Source organism: Bos taurus, chromosome 26, assembly GCF_002263795.3.
Source record: "Bos taurus isolate L1 Dominette 01449 registration number 42190680 breed Hereford chromosome 26, ARS-UCD2.0, whole genome shotgun sequence".
NCBI lineage: Eukaryota > Metazoa > Chordata > Mammalia > Artiodactyla > Bovidae > Bos > Bos taurus.
The window spans coordinates 30,754,711-30,771,273 of NC_037353.1; the positions used below are offsets into that span (position 1 = coordinate 30,754,711).

General features: G+C 44.1%; 1 long non-coding RNA gene across 3 annotated transcripts in view; it reads left to right on the forward strand.

Moving 5' to 3' along the window:
• Positions 1-16,563, forward strand: part of LOC107131885 (uncharacterized) — a 34,675-nt gene that overhangs the window by 10,511 nt on the left and 7,601 nt on the right. The window contains exons 2-5 of one of the 3 annotated variants that reach the window (XR_009492998.1): positions 1,862-2,050; positions 2,799-4,175; positions 4,536-4,584; positions 7,895-13,154. This is a non-coding gene — a long non-coding RNA (uncharacterized lncRNA). Of the gene's footprint in view, positions 1-1,861; positions 2,051-2,798; positions 4,176-4,535; positions 4,585-7,894; positions 13,155-16,563 lie in introns of those variants that run through there. The other 2 variants (XR_001495210.3, XR_009492999.1) reach the window with 2 other exon arrangements.

The window sequence follows — 16,563 nt, forward strand, 5'->3', positions numbered from 1 at the left end:
CAAGCAATTACCATCATGCCCATTTACCTTAAAACAACTGCTGTTTTTATTTTATGATGTCTTTCTGTAGTCATTGTCACTGTGCATATATGATTTTACACAAGTGTGATTGCTCAGAAACTGTTTTGCATTTTTTGTTTTACAAGCATTATTTTCCCGTGTACTTTCCCATGGATCTACTTAAACTTAATCATCGTCCTTATTAATGGTAAAGCAATATTTCATCAATTTGATAACATAAAGTTTGCTTAACCAATTCTCTTTTGTTGGGCATTTGGGCAATTTTTAGACTTTTAACACTCTGAATCACTCTACTATAAATATCTTTGTCCAAATAACTTTTAAACTTCTGACAAATTTCCTGGAGTTGGCTTCCCCAGAAGGGCATTTCCCAGGACCCATTTGGATTTCGAGCTCTTGGAGGGAGAAACTGATCTTACAGTTTCACTGACATTTCATACCCCCTGTGCCCACCTCCCAACCTCTGATCTCACTGAGGACAGCAACCCACCTGTGGGGAGGGAGGGCTCTGTGCACGCACTGAGTGACGCTGTGAGGGGTAGCCCTGTCTTTCCTACTGTCCTTCTAGAAATGAGCTGATGGTCTTTATTCAAGAAATAGTCTCATCCTTGAAGGTTTCAGCTGCCGGGACACATTGTCCAGTGGTAGCTGGAGAGGATGCTCCAGTGATGATGGAAGAAGGGTCCTCGGTGCAATCGGTTGGCCACCCACATGTCAGCTGTAGAGTTTGGCTTGGATGGCTCTTGAGAACTGCTGTGGGTCCCTTTATTTCCTGGCAGCGAGTGATGAGGACAATGAGAGGTTCTTTGCCTTAGAAAAAAGGTTCCTCAACTAAAAAACCCAAAACCTTGGTGCTGAGTCAAAGTGAGGTCTGAGTTGTATTTTCAGGAAATGAGGAACATTGCATTTTAAGTTATCTGTGTTCAGGAAACAAGAAAGGAGAGGTTAATATCCTATTAGCGGGAACCTTCATGGGCCCTCAGTGTTCCAATAAACTGGCTTACTAGGGGCAGTGTGGGCCCTGGGAGTCCCAGTCCTGCCACTTCTGGGCTGTGTATCAAAGGGCAAAGTACTGACTCCAGTGATATTCTTGGAGGCTGTACAATGGGGACAATGTTGATCCTCAGGGGCTCTACAGAGTGATTGGGAAATTCAACAATGTAATATATGTGAAAGTGCTTTGTAAGCTCTAAGCTAATGCCATGTATTTCTGTTATTATTGGTATTTGGATTATTATCATTGGCTAATGGGAGAAGATTCCTGTTATGCCTTCAAGTGGGGCTATGACCTGTGCCTTCTCTTTGAGCATCAGGTAACTGAGCTTAACAGTTAAGCTCCATCTTGTTAAGAAAATTAGGACTTTGATCATCATGTATTGAATGTTATTTTATGTGCAAGACATTGAGCTTCCTGTGGAAAGAGAAGGAAAGTCCAGGCGCCAGCGTCTTTCCCACCTACTGCTTGATTCAACCCCTACTAGAACCTCATATGATAGACGCTATTATTCCCATGTAATAGCTCAAAATTTACTTGCCACATGTGCTGTCTCTGACAATGCCAGACCTGGGATTTGAACTCTGTCCAACGCCAGGGTCTATGCTCTTGCCCTAGGAACTTGTTATTTCTCTGTCCCTGGGGACTTTAGTCTAGATGGGCAAAAGATCAAGATATATAGACAGGGAGTATGACAGGAGGGAAAAAGTACACTAATAGCTTGCTATGGGTATTAGTTAGCTATGGCTGCATAACACACCACCTCCAACTTCAGTGGCTTAAAATAAAAAACAAATAAATAGCGCTCAAGTCTATGTCTTGACCAGGTGCTTCTTCTGGTCTAAGGTGGCCATACTCATGCTTCTGTGGACAGTCGTGGGTCATCTGTGGGCTGATCATGCCAGGGCTTTCTCCCATGCCTGGGGCCTCAGCTGGGAAGAGAAAGTGAAGTCAGCTCTGCGTCTCTTAACGTCCAGCAGGTTGGCCTGAGCTTGTTCTCATGGCAGGAGCAGGGCTCTGACAAAACAGAAGCAGGTAAGACCTCTTGGGGCCCAAAACGGGCCCACTGTGACTTCTGTCAAAGTCACATAGCCAAGGGCTTAATTGAGGCCATCTCTGCAAGAAATCTATAGTACAATAGTTCTATTCTGCATGCTTTATCTGTATTAAGGCATTTCATCCTCATAACACCTCTATGAGATGGACACTGCATGTTGCCTCACTTTACAGATGGAGACATTGAGGTATGGGTGGATTAAGGAAATTTGCCCAAAGTGGGCTTCCCAGAAGTGATAAAGAACCCATCTGCTAATGCAGGAGACATAGAGACACCAGTTCAGTCCCTGGGTCAGGAAGATCCCCTGGAGAAGGTCATGGCAACCTGCTCCAGTATTCTTGTCTGGAGAATCCCATGAACAGAGGATCCTGGTGGGCTACAGCCCATGGGGTGACAAAGTCAGACAACAACTGGGGCGACTTAGCACTCATACATGGTGCATCTGCTAAGTGACAGAGGGAAGAGTCTCGTGTCACAGTGAGGTGTCTTCACAGCACACTGCTCCCCTGGGGAAGGGCAGACACCAAGGCCATGGAGGGAGATGAGACAGGCTACAAGGTGGTCAGTTTAACCACCTTACTTGACCTCCTTCTCTTGAGAAGCTCTGAGGGAAGGGAGGGAAGGTGTTCTGGAGGGAAGGTGTTCCGGAGGGTGTCAGAGTGCAGCCACAACGGCCGGCCCCCTGTACCCCTGAAAATGTTTGTTTTGTTGCATTTAATTTTTTAGAAAGGTCCCCTGGCTGGAACTTCCCGTGTCTGGCCCGGTCTGTTTGTCTGGGTTAAGAGCTGGGAAGCCCTTGGACGTCGGAGGCCCCAGCTGCCACGTCAGCTCAGCATTGTCACAAAAATAGCCCTTCTCAGGGAAGGCAGGTACTTCCTCTGCTGGCTTCCCCTCTCAGCCTGGCCCTCAGAAGAAAAGAGAGCAGAACCGACTGCACACAGGATCGGGATGTGGCTGGTAAGAAGGCTTTACGGGGACTCAGCAGTAACAAAGGGAGGAAATGAATATGCAGTATTAGTAATTATACTGTACACATCCCAATTTGTATTTCAATATGTCATTTCCATAATAAAACTGCCAAAGCCAGTAACTAATGACGCGGGCTCATGTCAGGGAGTTGGAGGAAGATTGGTTGGGGGGAGGGGGGACACAGAGGCTTTTTTTCCCCTAATAACAAAATTGCCTTCAGTGAGAAACTCCTGGCAGGCTGGCTTTTTACAAGGCAAATGTATTCCAGGAGATGAGGCTGTGACCCCAGGCTTCTGTGGAAAAGGAGTCAGGGTTGACTGGCCAGCTGAAAGCTCCTGGAGTTCCATAACTGGGGTAGTTGCTCCAGGGTGGAGAGGCAGCCTACAGGATGGTCAGGCCAGAGCAGAACAAACTGAGATGGGCTTTGGAAAATCCATAAGATAAAATCATGAGCTGGCAGCAGCCTTGTGAATTGGGCTGTCCTACAAAGGCTCCTAAAGCTGAAGCTCCAATACTTTGGCCACCTGATGCAAAGAGTCGACTTACAAGAAAAGACCCTGATGCTGGAAAAAATTGAGGGCAGGAAGAGAAGAGAACAGCAGAGGACAAGATGGCTAGATAGCATCACTGACTCAACAGACGTGAATCTGAGCAAACTCTGGAAGATGGTGAAGGACAGGGAAGCTGGGTGTGCCGCAGGCTGTGGGGGTCACAAAGAGCTGGACATGACTTAGCAACTGAACAGCAAGAAGAAACAAAGGCTCCTGAAACTATTATATTGTTGAAAACCACCATGCCTTTGCACATGCTATTTCTCCCACTTGGAATGCACTTCCCCCCTCCTTTGCCTACCTGTTTGTCTGTTTGAACCCAGCATATGATCACCTCCCTGGAAGCCATTCCTGACCACCAGTCCCCAGCATCGGATTTCATATTCTGGGAGAATCTGTTTTCCAAAGATTCAGATAACATCTGCAACACTTACCAAACAGGTGGTAATTGTCACTTCACTTCTCCCCTCCCTGCCTGGACTGTAAGCCCCTATCCCCTGAGGACACAGAACTCTATGAGCCCCTTCTGGAAAAGAGGAACAAGAGCAAATGGCACATCCCTCTCCATCTCCCCTATGGACAGGTGAGACTGGATTTGTCCAAAGCTCCTTTCCCTTCTTATAGATGGACTAGAATATAATCTTCAGGAAAAATGAGAGAATAAATATCTGGGCATTAAAAAGTAATAATAGGTCCACTGAATTATATGGTGTTCCCTGGTGGCTCAGACAGTTAAGAATCTGCCTGCAATCTGCCTGGGAGACCCGGGTTTGATCCCTGAGTTGGGAAGATCCTCTGAAGAAGGGAATAGCTACCCACTCCAGTATTCTTGTCTGGAGAATTCCATGGACAGAGGAGCCTAGTGGGGTACAGTCCACGGGATTGCGAAGAGTCGGACGCAACTGAGCGACTAACACTTTTCCTTTCACTTTACCAATTACAGTGCTCTTTGTGGACTACTGCAACTGATTTTCTCATAACAACACAATGAAGTAAGTGGACAGGTATTATTATTCTCCTTTCATAGAAAAGAAGCAAGAATAAGTGACTTGTCCAAGGTCACACAGATGCATGGAGCTGAGACTTGAACCTGGGTATTCAATTCCAATTCCAGAACTCTTCCCACTAATATGGAAAGTGTCAGAGGTGGTTTCATAAAGTAAACTGCTCATCAGACTCCGAAGTCATCATAGCCCTGAAAGTGGACAGCTGGAGTTACCATTAGCTGAAATTTTTAAAAGAAGCTAATACAAAAAGGTTTAAAATATATATATACAGGAAGAGCTTGCCTCTTCTGAAATTGACATTGGGTGAATGTTCTTTAGAAATATTCTCTAGTGAATTTCTATCTTAGACCCAGAAGTTTTGGGCAGAATGAAAGAAAATGAAGTAGTTTCCCCAACTGAGAGACCCAGCAAACACAAGTTTTCAAGTTAAAATTTACATACTACTTAGTTTGATCTTCGGAGAAGGCAATGGCATCCCACTCCAGTATTTCTGCCTGGAAAATCCCATGGATGGAGGAGCCTGGAAGGCTGCAGTCCGTGGGGTCGCTGAGGGTCGGACACGACTGAGCTACTTCACTTTCACTTTTCCCTTTCATGCATTGGAGAAGGAAATGGCAACCCACTCCAGTGTTCTTGCCTGGAGAATCCCAGGGACGGGGGAGCCTGGTGGGCTGCCGTCCATTGGGTCACACAGAGTCGGACACGATTGAAGTGACTTAGCAGCAGCAGCAGCAGTAGTTTGATCTTAAATTTCTCAAAATCTCCCTTCTCATTCATCGCCTGGTGCCCACAGCAAAAATATCACACTTAGGCACTTCATTTTATCTTAAAAGATAAAACAATACCAACCAACAAGCAAATACAAGAAACATCTTCCCTCAGTCCTGTCTTCCTTTTCTGTCCTGCACTAGGCTTCTAGGAAGATCTTTCCCAAGTTCTCCACATCTCCTCTCAAGTCCACTATCCACTCCACTTGCTTCATTTGGAGCCCCTTTCTTTCTCCTGGACCATTGATGCAGCCTCTTGACCTAGGCTTATCCTCCCCACTGCCCACCAACACGAGCTCTCCAAAACCCCAGTGTTACAAACAGGGCTCCGTCTATGACTCAGCCAGGTCTTAGGCTCTGACATGGTTTCATTCAAAGGCCTGGGGTGGACAGAATATAGGACTCATCCTACAGGGTCCACCTCCTAGGCCCTGGGACCTGTGATAAGTTACCCAAACATGGAGAAAGGAACTCTGCAGCTATGATGAAGCTGGGGATCCAGAGATGAGGCAAGTAGCCTAGATTATCCAACTGAACCCAATATAACCACAGGGCTCCTTATATGTGGAAAAGGGAAGCAAGGGAGAATAAAAGAGAAAGTGATTTGGAGATGCTACACTGCCAGCTTTGAAGATGGAGAGGGGGCGACAGGCCAAGAAATGTAGGCAGCCTCTAGAGGCTTGAAGAGTCAAGGAAATGGATTGTCCCCTAGAGCCCCCAGAATAAATAGAGTCCTGCAGGCACCTTGATTTTAGCCCAGTAAGATCCATTTTAGATTTCTGATCTCAAGATCCATGAGATAATAAATGTGTATTGTTTTAAGCCGCCAAGTGCAAAGTGTGATAGGAGAGTAATACAGGGCTGTGGTCTTTCCTGACCTACTTTGCCAACCTCCTCTCCTGGTCATGCCCCCTTCACCTGCCCAGCCCCTCAGTCCTCCAGCCAGTCAGACATTCCTTAGACATGCCATACTCTTTCACACCTCTGTGCCTTTGCAAAGGCTGTTCCCTCTGACTCAAATGCTCTTCCCCTTTGGGCTGCTTGTGAATTTCCCCTTGTCCTTCAAGACTGATCTCAAGTGTTGTCTCTATGTACAGCTTCAAGCTAACCTAGCTGACCTCTCTCCCAGGCTCTGTGTGTCTATCTCCCTTTATTTGAGCTTCTAAGGTAGGTTCTATGCATTTTTGTCTGTTTTGTTCACTGCTGCATCCTTTATACTGGAGTAGGCTCTCAAGAAACAAATGTTTGAAAGGCTGGTCTTTCTTTCCTAATAGAACCAGAGATCCTGGCACCTAAACTTTTCCTTCTTTATATCTCAAGCATCTAGGGCAATGCCCAGTGCCTGGTAACTCCTCAAATATAGTCTTAATTAACTAATTAATGGCAGTAAACCACGGTTTAAAAATAGATTGCTCTAATGGCTCATGTGATTTCAGAGAAGTAAAACTTTGACTTCTCCCCTACTTCCTGGAAAAACTGGACTCCTCCACATCAGGGCAGGACATAGCACAGCTCACTCGACATCCTGTCACCTGTTCCAGCTGGTTGCGTGCTGACCATGTGTCTGTGGTTTTCATACACACACTCTCATGGCTTCTGTAGAACAACCCTGTGTGGTCCTTTACCCCTGAAGCAGCTATGAAGTCGGTCTTGGAGGCTGGCATCCAATCTACATTCCTAACACCGAAGCCACAACTCCTTCCACCCAATCTTTCACATGTGGGATGACCAGCACACACCAGCACTCACATGAACTGTTATTTCTCTCCCTCAAAGCCCTGCCCTCTGCCAATTTGCATGGAGATAGGAGGAGGGAAGAAAGTGGGCAGCGAGGGACTGCTTGTGAATTCCCCCTTGTGGTTTAAATCACAAACAGTCTTGGCAGCTATGCTTGGGTGTGTGCACAGAATATCTTCAGAAGGACATACAGGAAACCAAGCGACCGGGAGTGGTGGTCGAGGAGTAGGGGGGGAGACGTCCTTCATGTACTGGGTCACTATGTATCAAATAACATTTTAGGTGTCAGGTATATTTCAGTGGACAAGATAGGCATCACATACATCTCTTTGCACTGTTTGAATTTTTCCATGTATGTATTTCCCTTTCAAAATAAAAATAACCATTTAATTATGAAATAAAACAGAGAGGGTGGAGGTCACATCCATATCACTGAATTCTACATAGCTATTCAAAAGAATGGGCTTCCCCGGTGGCTCAGCAGCAAAGATTCTGCCTGCAATGCAGGAGACAAGGATTCGATCCCTGAGTGGGGAAGATCCTCTGAAGGAGGAAATGACAACCCACTCCAGTATTCTTGCCAGGAAAATTCCATGGACAGAGGAACCTAGCAGGTTATAGTCCATAGGGTTGCAAAGAGTCAGACACAACTGAGCGACTGAACACATACACACATTCAAAAGGATGGAAAGAACAAGATATATTTTTATGTGAAGAATAATCACAACTTATATTATTTTGTGCATGAAAAGTACACATCTATAAAATGTAATATATTTATGTTTGCACAGATGAATGCAAATGTATGAAGAAAAACCTGGAAAGACTGTGGTAAGTGATGGGGGGGGATATGATAGTATGAATGAGAATTGTACTGTTTACACTATTTACTTCTTTATCATTTCAAATGTGTTTGAAACATATAACTTTTATGCATAGAAATATATAACTTTTAGATTAAAAAAGGACCCTGAGACCCCCAAGGCTGGTCTCAGAACACAGATCCCGGTGCGGGGAGATTCCATCGGTTCTTAAAGGCTGCTTCAGTTGCAAGTTTGGACTGGCATCCCAAACAGAGCCAGGGCCCAAACGCGCTCCCTTCTCTTCTCTGCAAATTTGGAAAGCCTGCTGGCCTTGAAAACTGACACCACACCTGCAGATAAGCCCAGAGCCCTTAGGAAGGCTGGAGGGGCTGGGAGGGCTGTGTGCCGATGTGTCACCTCAGCCCCCACTCCAGGAAACAACAATGAAAAGATATTGGCAACTTTGACATGGAGGAAATTGCTTTCTTCTGTTGGAAAGAGGAGTTCTGTTTTGAGGACAAAACACCACTTGCACTGACAAAATGCTTAATTAGGAGATAAGCCAGGGAGCAGTGGGAGCGGCGGTGTTTGCCAGGGGTCCTGGGGAGCGAGTACACAGATGCTGTCCTGGCGTGCCACGGTCATTGCTAATCATGGCTCCGCGAGCCACTGCAGAAGTGGTGTGGGATTATGCTCAGGGCTCTCCTGGCCCTGGGACGAGCCGTCAGATCTGTCAGGACCTCAGTTTATTCATCTGTAAACCAGCGACTGTCATCCCCACTTCACCAAAGGTGGGGGAGATCAAGTGAGACTCTGTGTTTCAAGTTCTCAGCACTGTGCCAGACACCCAGTGCATCTGCTCAGTGGCTGGTGGCAGTGTGATAACTATACGGGCAGTTCTGCATGGTGGCTAAGAACATGGGCTCTGGGGTCACGCCACCTGGGTCAGATTTCCAGCTCCCTCACTTATCAGCTGTGGGACGTGGGCAGTCTCTTGACCTTTATGGGCCTTGTCAGTAAAATGGGGATAATGCTGGTACTTACCTCTCAGGGTTTGTTAAGATTAAATGAGCTAATTATCTGTTAAGCTGTACGTGTCTGGCCCACGGTGGGCAGCACTTGGTATCAGCTCAGTTTAGTTCAGTCGCTCAGTCGTGTCCAACTCTTTGCGACCCCATGAATCGCAGCACGCCAGGCCTCCCTGTCCATCACCAACCCCAGGAGTTCACTCAAACTCACGTCCATCGAGTTGGTGATGCCATCCAGCCACTTCATCCTCTGTCGTCCCCTTCTCCTCCTGCCCCCAATCCGTCCCAGCATCAGGGTCTTTTCCAATGAGTCAACTCTTCGCATGAGGTGGCCAAAGTATTGGAGTTTCAGCTTTTGCATTAGTCCTTCCAATGAACACCCAGGACTTATTTCCTCTAGAATGGACTTGTTGGATCTCCTTGCAGTCCAAGGGACTCTCAAGTGTCTTCTCCAACACCACAGTTCAAAAGCATCAATTCTTCGGCACTCTGCGACTATTAAGGATAACAATAATAATAAACACAGGATGAGCGCGTCCTGAAGGCTCCAAGTCTGCTTTCTCACCAGACATTTTCCCATTGTCCAGTCCTGCTAGGTTGCAAGAGACATGAAACAGGACATCCCTTCTCCCAGTTATCAGGATGGATGACATAGAGGGAAGAGGTTTTTATTCCCGACTCCCAGCTTCCCTGCTGGAGAGTTGGGACCCAAGACCCCCATTTCTTTGGTTTCAGAACCAATGCTCTGGAACTTCCCTGGTGGTCCAGTAGGTAAGAAGCCACCTGCCAATGCAGGGGTACGGGTTCAATCCCTAGTCCAGGAAGATCCCACATACCACGAGGCAACTAAGCCCGTGCTCCACAACTGCTGAGCCCACTCTCTAGAGACCGAACTCTACAACGGGGGGAGCTATTGCAAGGAGAAGCCCACACATGGCAACTAGTGAGGGGCCCCACTTGCTGCAGATAGAGGAAGCCTGTGAGCAGTAACAGACCCAGCGCAACAAAAAAGAAAATGAACAAAGAAATAAGATTTTTAAAAAAGAACCAATGCTCTTCTCTCAACACATGGCTCACAGGTAGCCTGGTCAGATTCTCAGGGACGTGGACCGAGTGCCCACTTTGGGGGAGGATGGCAAGCTGCAGATGATTCTGTGCGGAATTGGAAACCAGAACTGGGTTACAAGCAGGTGCTGCCATTCCTGAAGTTGATAATCCTGGAAGTAGAGACAGTATGTGCCTGTCCTGGTCTCAAGGTACCCACCTTGAGAGACTTAGGTTCAGCTGGTTTTGAATGGACTCACTCCTTCCCAAAAGGGGAGGGACAGAGGGGTGCTCACAGCAAACTGCCCTCCAGTGTGGTGAGTAATAGTCAGGGACAGCCCAAAGGTACCTCCTCTGATCTCTGAGTGCTAGAGCAGATGTTACAGAGGCGGGTCCATGAAAGGAGCCACACCACCCACCTCAGGTACCTGCATCTAAAATGCAAATTGCCATGGAAAGATCTGAAGTTTGTCGTCAGCCTAAACCTTTGGCATCAGTTAAGAACTGATCAGGAAACTGTTGGCAGCTCCTTGAAAATCAGAATGGCACCCAAGTGATGGCGATGCTGCATGTGTATTGGGGAGAGGGGGTGGGATATTTTCGTATGCAGAAACAGGGAGCAAATTAACTGCAGGGCAATTTGACAAAATCTTTTATAACCTTAAAAATGTGCAAACATATACCCAGCTATTCTCTTCCAGGAATGTATCCTAAGGAAATAATTAAGGACTAAGATTTTGTTCCAGGATGTTTATTGCGACATTGTTTACAGCAGCAAAAAATATTTGGAAATAATTTAAATGCCTACAATTGGGAGGCTGGTTAAATAAATTATGGTACAGTCATACAATGGAATATTGTGTAGCCATTAAAATATTGTAAAAGCGTATTTATTGACCTGGAAAGATGTTCATGATTCATTATTGAGTGAAAAAGAGGTTACAAAACAGCCTGTACAGTATGATCTCATTTTTTATTAAAATAAAAAGTGTACATATATTTATATAAGGTAGCTTGGGAGAATATTCTTTTAGGGAAGATCTTGCTAGAGGCATATGTAATATAGGACCTTATGCAGGATGTTTCTGCATTATGATAATTTAGCTTTATCATTTAACATGCCCGAGAGGGAAGGGTGGTACAAATTAAGGGCCTGAAGTGGATAGAGTAGGTGTATTTGTGTGTATATATCAACCAAGACTGGAGATGGAAATGGCAACCAATTCCAATATTCTTGCCTGGAAAATGCCAAAGACAGAGAAGCCTGGGGGGCTACAGTCCATGGGAGTCACAAAGAGTCGAACACGACTGAGTGACTGAGCACACAGCACATCAACCAAGATATTGTAAGTAGCAGCTGGGATTTTGATGGGTTTTATTATCTTATTTTCTTCTTCTCTGCATTTTGTGTTATTTACTTTAAGTTTTTTAAGTTGATGGGGAAAAAAAGACCAAAAACAATCCAAGCCAGATGGCTGGAGGACTGAGAGAGCTACTGAGAGAGCTGGGAAGGAGGAGAGGCAAGTTGAGAGAGCAACCTGGCAAGCTCCACTTGCCTCTGAATCTCATCTGCAATCTGATCTCCCAAGGATAATGCCCATGACCTTACCTGGGCCCTGGGACACACGTTACCAATTGTCAGGCTATCTTTTCTATAATCATGTCTCCTTGGGGCAATTGTCTGGACATGTGCTAGATTCTGATTCTGGGCAGACAGTGTCTCCTCAGCCAGACTGCCATGTGGCCCCCACATTTGACATACATATCTTCTGTATTTAAGGATGGGGGACACGGCTGTATCTTCTAAGGCTAACTCTAATCCCTTCCCCCTACTTTTTAATTAAATATTTTATTTTAATACAATTATGGATCCCATTTACTCGTTTATTGTTTCCCCCAATGTAATCAGACACGACTGAGCAACTTCACTTTCCCTTTTCCCTTTCATGCATTGGAGAAGGAAATGGCAACCCACTCCAGTGTTCTTGCCTGGAGAATCCCAGGGACGGGGGAGCCTGGTGGGCTGCTGTCTATGGGGTCGCACAGAGTCGGACACCCCTGAAGCGACTTAGCAGCAGCAGCAGCAGCAGCAGCATTTTAACAAGAAACTTGTCAGCGTGTATGTTTATGGTTCTCTTTTCCCAGTTTTATGGAGATGTAATTGACATAAGACTGTATAAATTTAAGGCATGTAATGTGATGATTTCATACACATATGTATTGTGAAATGGTTGCCACCATCAGGTTAACTAACTTATCACCTCACATAGTTACCTTTTTGTGTGTATGTTTGGTAAGTACTTCTAAGATCTGTTTTCTTAGCAACTTTCAAGAATATAATACAGTATTATTAACTATAGTCACCCTGCTGTAATCAGATCCCTGGAACCTATTCGTTTATAGCTGGAAGTCTGCACTCTTTGATCACGTTCACCCATTTTCCCCAACCTTGCCTCTGGCAACCACTGATCTTCTCTGTTTCTGTGGGTTCAGGTGCTCTTGGTTTTTTGTTCTGTTTGTTTTAGATCCACATGTAAGAGAGATCATACAGTATTTGTCTTTCTCTGACTTATTTCACTTAGCATAATGCCCTCATGTGATTTACCCATGTGGTTGCAGATGGCAGGATTTCCTTCTTTTTATGACTGAATAATATTCTACTGTATATGTGTGTGTGTTTCACATTTTCTTGATCCATTCATCTGTTGATGACCACCTAAGTTGTTTTCATGCCTCGGCTATTGTAAATAATGCTTCAATGAACATGGAGTACAGATACCTCTTTGAGATAGTGATTTCATTTCCTTCAGATATATACCCAGGAATGGAATTGCTGGATTGTATCATAATTCTATTTTTAATTTCTTAAGGAACTTTCATACCATTATAGTGGCTATACCAATTTACATTCCCCATCAACAGTGCACATGAATTCTCTTTTTTTTACATCCTCACCAGCACTTGTTATCTTTTTGGTAGTAGCCATTCTAAACAGCGGCACTAGTAAAGAACCTGGTAAAGAACCTGCCTGCCAATGCAGGAGACATAAGAGATCCCTGAGTCAGGAAGATGCCCTGGAGAAAGGAATGGCAACCCATTCCAGTATTTTTGCCTGGAGAATCCCATGGACAGAGGAGCCTGGCTGTCTACAGTCCATGGGGTCACAAAAAGTCAGACGCAACTGACTTTTAGCACGTATTCTAAAAGGTATGAGATAAGATCTTATCGTGGTTTCGATTTGCATTTCCTTGATGATTAGTGATGTTGAGCGCTTTTTGTGTACCTGTTGGCTATCTTCATCGAAAAAATGTGTATTTAGGGCATTTGCCCATTTAAAAATTAGATTCTTTTTTCTTTGCTCTTGAGATATAAATGAGTTCTTTATATATTTTGGGTATTAACACCTTATGGATGTACAATTTGCAAATAATTTCTCCCACTCTGTAGGTTGCCTTTTCATTTTGTTGATTGCTTCCTTTGTTATGCAAAAGCTTTTCAGTTTAATGTACTTGTTTATTTTTGCTTTTGTTACTTGCACTTTCAGTGTCATATCAAAAAATCATTGTTAAGGTCAAAGTCAAGGAGCATTTTCCTTATGTTTTCTTCTAGAGTTTTTATGTTTTCAGCTTTTACACTTGCCTTTCCATACAAATTTTAGAATAATCTTGTTTACATCTACACTTTTTTTCCTGGCCGCTTTCAGGATTTTTTTTTTTGTTTTTAGTTGTCAGAAATTTAATTATGGTATGTCTTGTCATGGATTTCTTTGAATTTATCCTGTCTGGGATTCACTCAGCTTCTTGAATCAGTGTTTATGTCTTAACAAACTCAGGGAGTTCTCAATCATTATTTCTTCAAGTTTTTTTTTTTCCAGCTTTGCCCTCTTTCTCCTCTCCTTCTGGGATTCCACTGACTTTAATCTTCGATGATTTTCTCTAGTCCCATGTTCTGAGTCTCTGTTCTTTTTTTTTTTCCATCCTATTTTCTCTCAGTTGTTCGGACAGGATAATCTCTACTGTACCATCTTCTAAATCACTGATTATTTCTCCTGTCCCCTCCATTCTGCTGTTGAGCCCATCTACTGAGCTTTCTATTTTGGTTATTGTGATTTTAGTTCTAAAACTCTGTTGGTTCTTTCGTAGATCTTTGATTTCTGTGCTGAGCCTTTCCATTGTTTAATTTGTTTCAAGCATTTTGATTGTTCCTTGAACTACTTTCATCATGGCTATTTCTCTGTTATCTGGATATTGGCATCCTTTGATTGTCTTTTTCCACTTGATGTGAGATCTTCCTGGTTCTTAGAATGATGAATGATTTTTCTGTTGAAGCTTGGTCATCTTCATATTATAAGACTCTGCATCTTATTTAAACCTCTGTTTCCTGTGATTTTCTTTGACACGGCTGTGGCAGGAGAAGAGAGAGAGGCAGGGCACTGCCTTGTTACCACTCTGCGGAGATTGGAGTCCAGATTCCCCTCTCAGTCCATTTGACACCTGATAAGGATGCCCTTTTGTTAAGCTGTGCAGACAGGAATTCCCCATGTGATCTACACTAACACTGCAGGAGAGGGGTCCTTTTCACCAGCTGGTAGGGGGAAAGTCCTGGCTCTCTGTTCTGCCTTTTCTGGGACCATTTTGGCAGAGGATGTCGGGGAGCCTTGTTACAGCCTAGCTAGGATGGAAGTCTATTCTCCCCAGATGACCTTTACTGGTGTGAGTGTGGGTGTGGTCACAGTTTTTCTGTGGTGTTTGGCTGAAGCAGAGTGGTTATTATCCAGAAGTTTTTTTGTCTTATTAGGCTACCCCTTTCCTGATCATTTGGCTAGAGACGACAGACTTTTGTTTGTCTCTCTCTCTCTTTTTTCTTGTCTGCACTAGCTTCTTCAACTCCAAGTCTGGGATAAACGAGGCAAAAATAAAACACAGAGACTTCACCACTGTGTTGTTCCTTGGGTCCTGAGATCCCTAGCTGGTCTGCCTCTCTCTCTGTACCTCTAAGAGTTTTCTTCTATTTGCTATATACATAATGCCCAAGGATTTTAATTGTGTTTAGTAGAAAGAATAGAGAAGATTTATGTCTACCTCATCTTCTTAGAAGTGGAAATTCTTTCCTCACTGTGTTTACTTACATCTCTTAACAAAAGCAAAAAACCCACTGAAATTTAAGTATCACGCTAACTTCTAGCATAATTTACCAACACTTTTAAGTGATCAAAATCTTTTGCTATTAGAATATCTTCATGAGATATTTCGTGACTCTCTTTCCAAAGGGATAATCAGTCTTGAACTATACAAGGATCCTCTCTGGGTAAATCTGTAATCAGAGTAAAATTAACCCCATCAAAGGATGTTACATTTTGATAGTTCAAAGGGAGGAGGTGAATATAGCTTCATACCCAGGATGGCTGTCTTAAAAAATAACAAAATGACCAGCTACTGAGACTTGCTTCACCATGCCCAAACTGCAAGGTTGCTGACAAAGTCCCCCCAGATTAATTATCTGCAACCACTCCCAGCCTTTTGGGTTGGATTTCCCAGAAACAGTGCCCCAGTTCTTATTTTGTTTCTTTCAGCACAGCAAGTTACCAAAACCAAATCAGGAAAAAAATCTCTGAATATTATTAATAAAGGAGGAGTTTCCTTTGAACTAGAGTCTTTTAAACCATGTTTCCCAGAGATTTCCTGTGCAACTTCAAAAGAAGTTCATGACCACTTTGATTAGGACTTTATCTCAAGCGCTAATGGAGATAGGCGTGTTCTCAGACTATCCATCAGCATGGATGTTAGCCAATTATGTCCCCTTGTAAAAAAGTAACACAACCAATCCTTGGGATCCACACTAATAAAACGATCTTCTTCATCAGAGATGAGAGTCTACTGTTTCTCTAGCTCTGAGCCAAGAAAACTTGGGGAAACCAAGAAGATTTTTCTGTTGTAACTCGGTGTATTTATAGGTCCATCCTGTATTGAACACACATGGACAAAATGCTGTCTGTTGCAACCAGATTCTTTTATTGTACTATTATTTCAGTTATTTAGGGGTTGGAGAAAGACGGTGGGTGGGGGATGGCTAATGGAGACAGATGGCCAGTGCAATTATCACTTGAAAAACAGGTTTGTCCTTTAAAAATGACAACAGCAGTGGACTCTCAGTGGCAGGTGAAATTTGAAAAAGGATTAGTAAGGGATTACCTAAGAGAAAAAGGACAGGTGTATCTAGGGTGTTCCAGTTGGAGGGGGCACTTTAGCTTTTGAATGACACCCTTAAAATCACCCCTTCACATTTCAGTTCCATTTGTACCCGTGGACTTTGGCAACACCAGTGGTGGTGAGTCTGGACTCATCTTTAAAAAGGACAAAAGACAGAATAAATACTGAAGTTTCCCTCCATTATTTGAAGGGAAAATATAAAGAGTATATATTGAGCTTTTTAGCGGAGTATGTATGTAGCTAATGAGAAGGCAGGAAGCCCACAACTCAGAGCTCTCTGTCCTGCTTGAACCCTGAATCTCTACTTCAGAAGCCTGGGAACAGGTAAAAAAGAATCTTAACTCTCTGAGGAGAGTGGCTAGGGACTCAGGGCCAG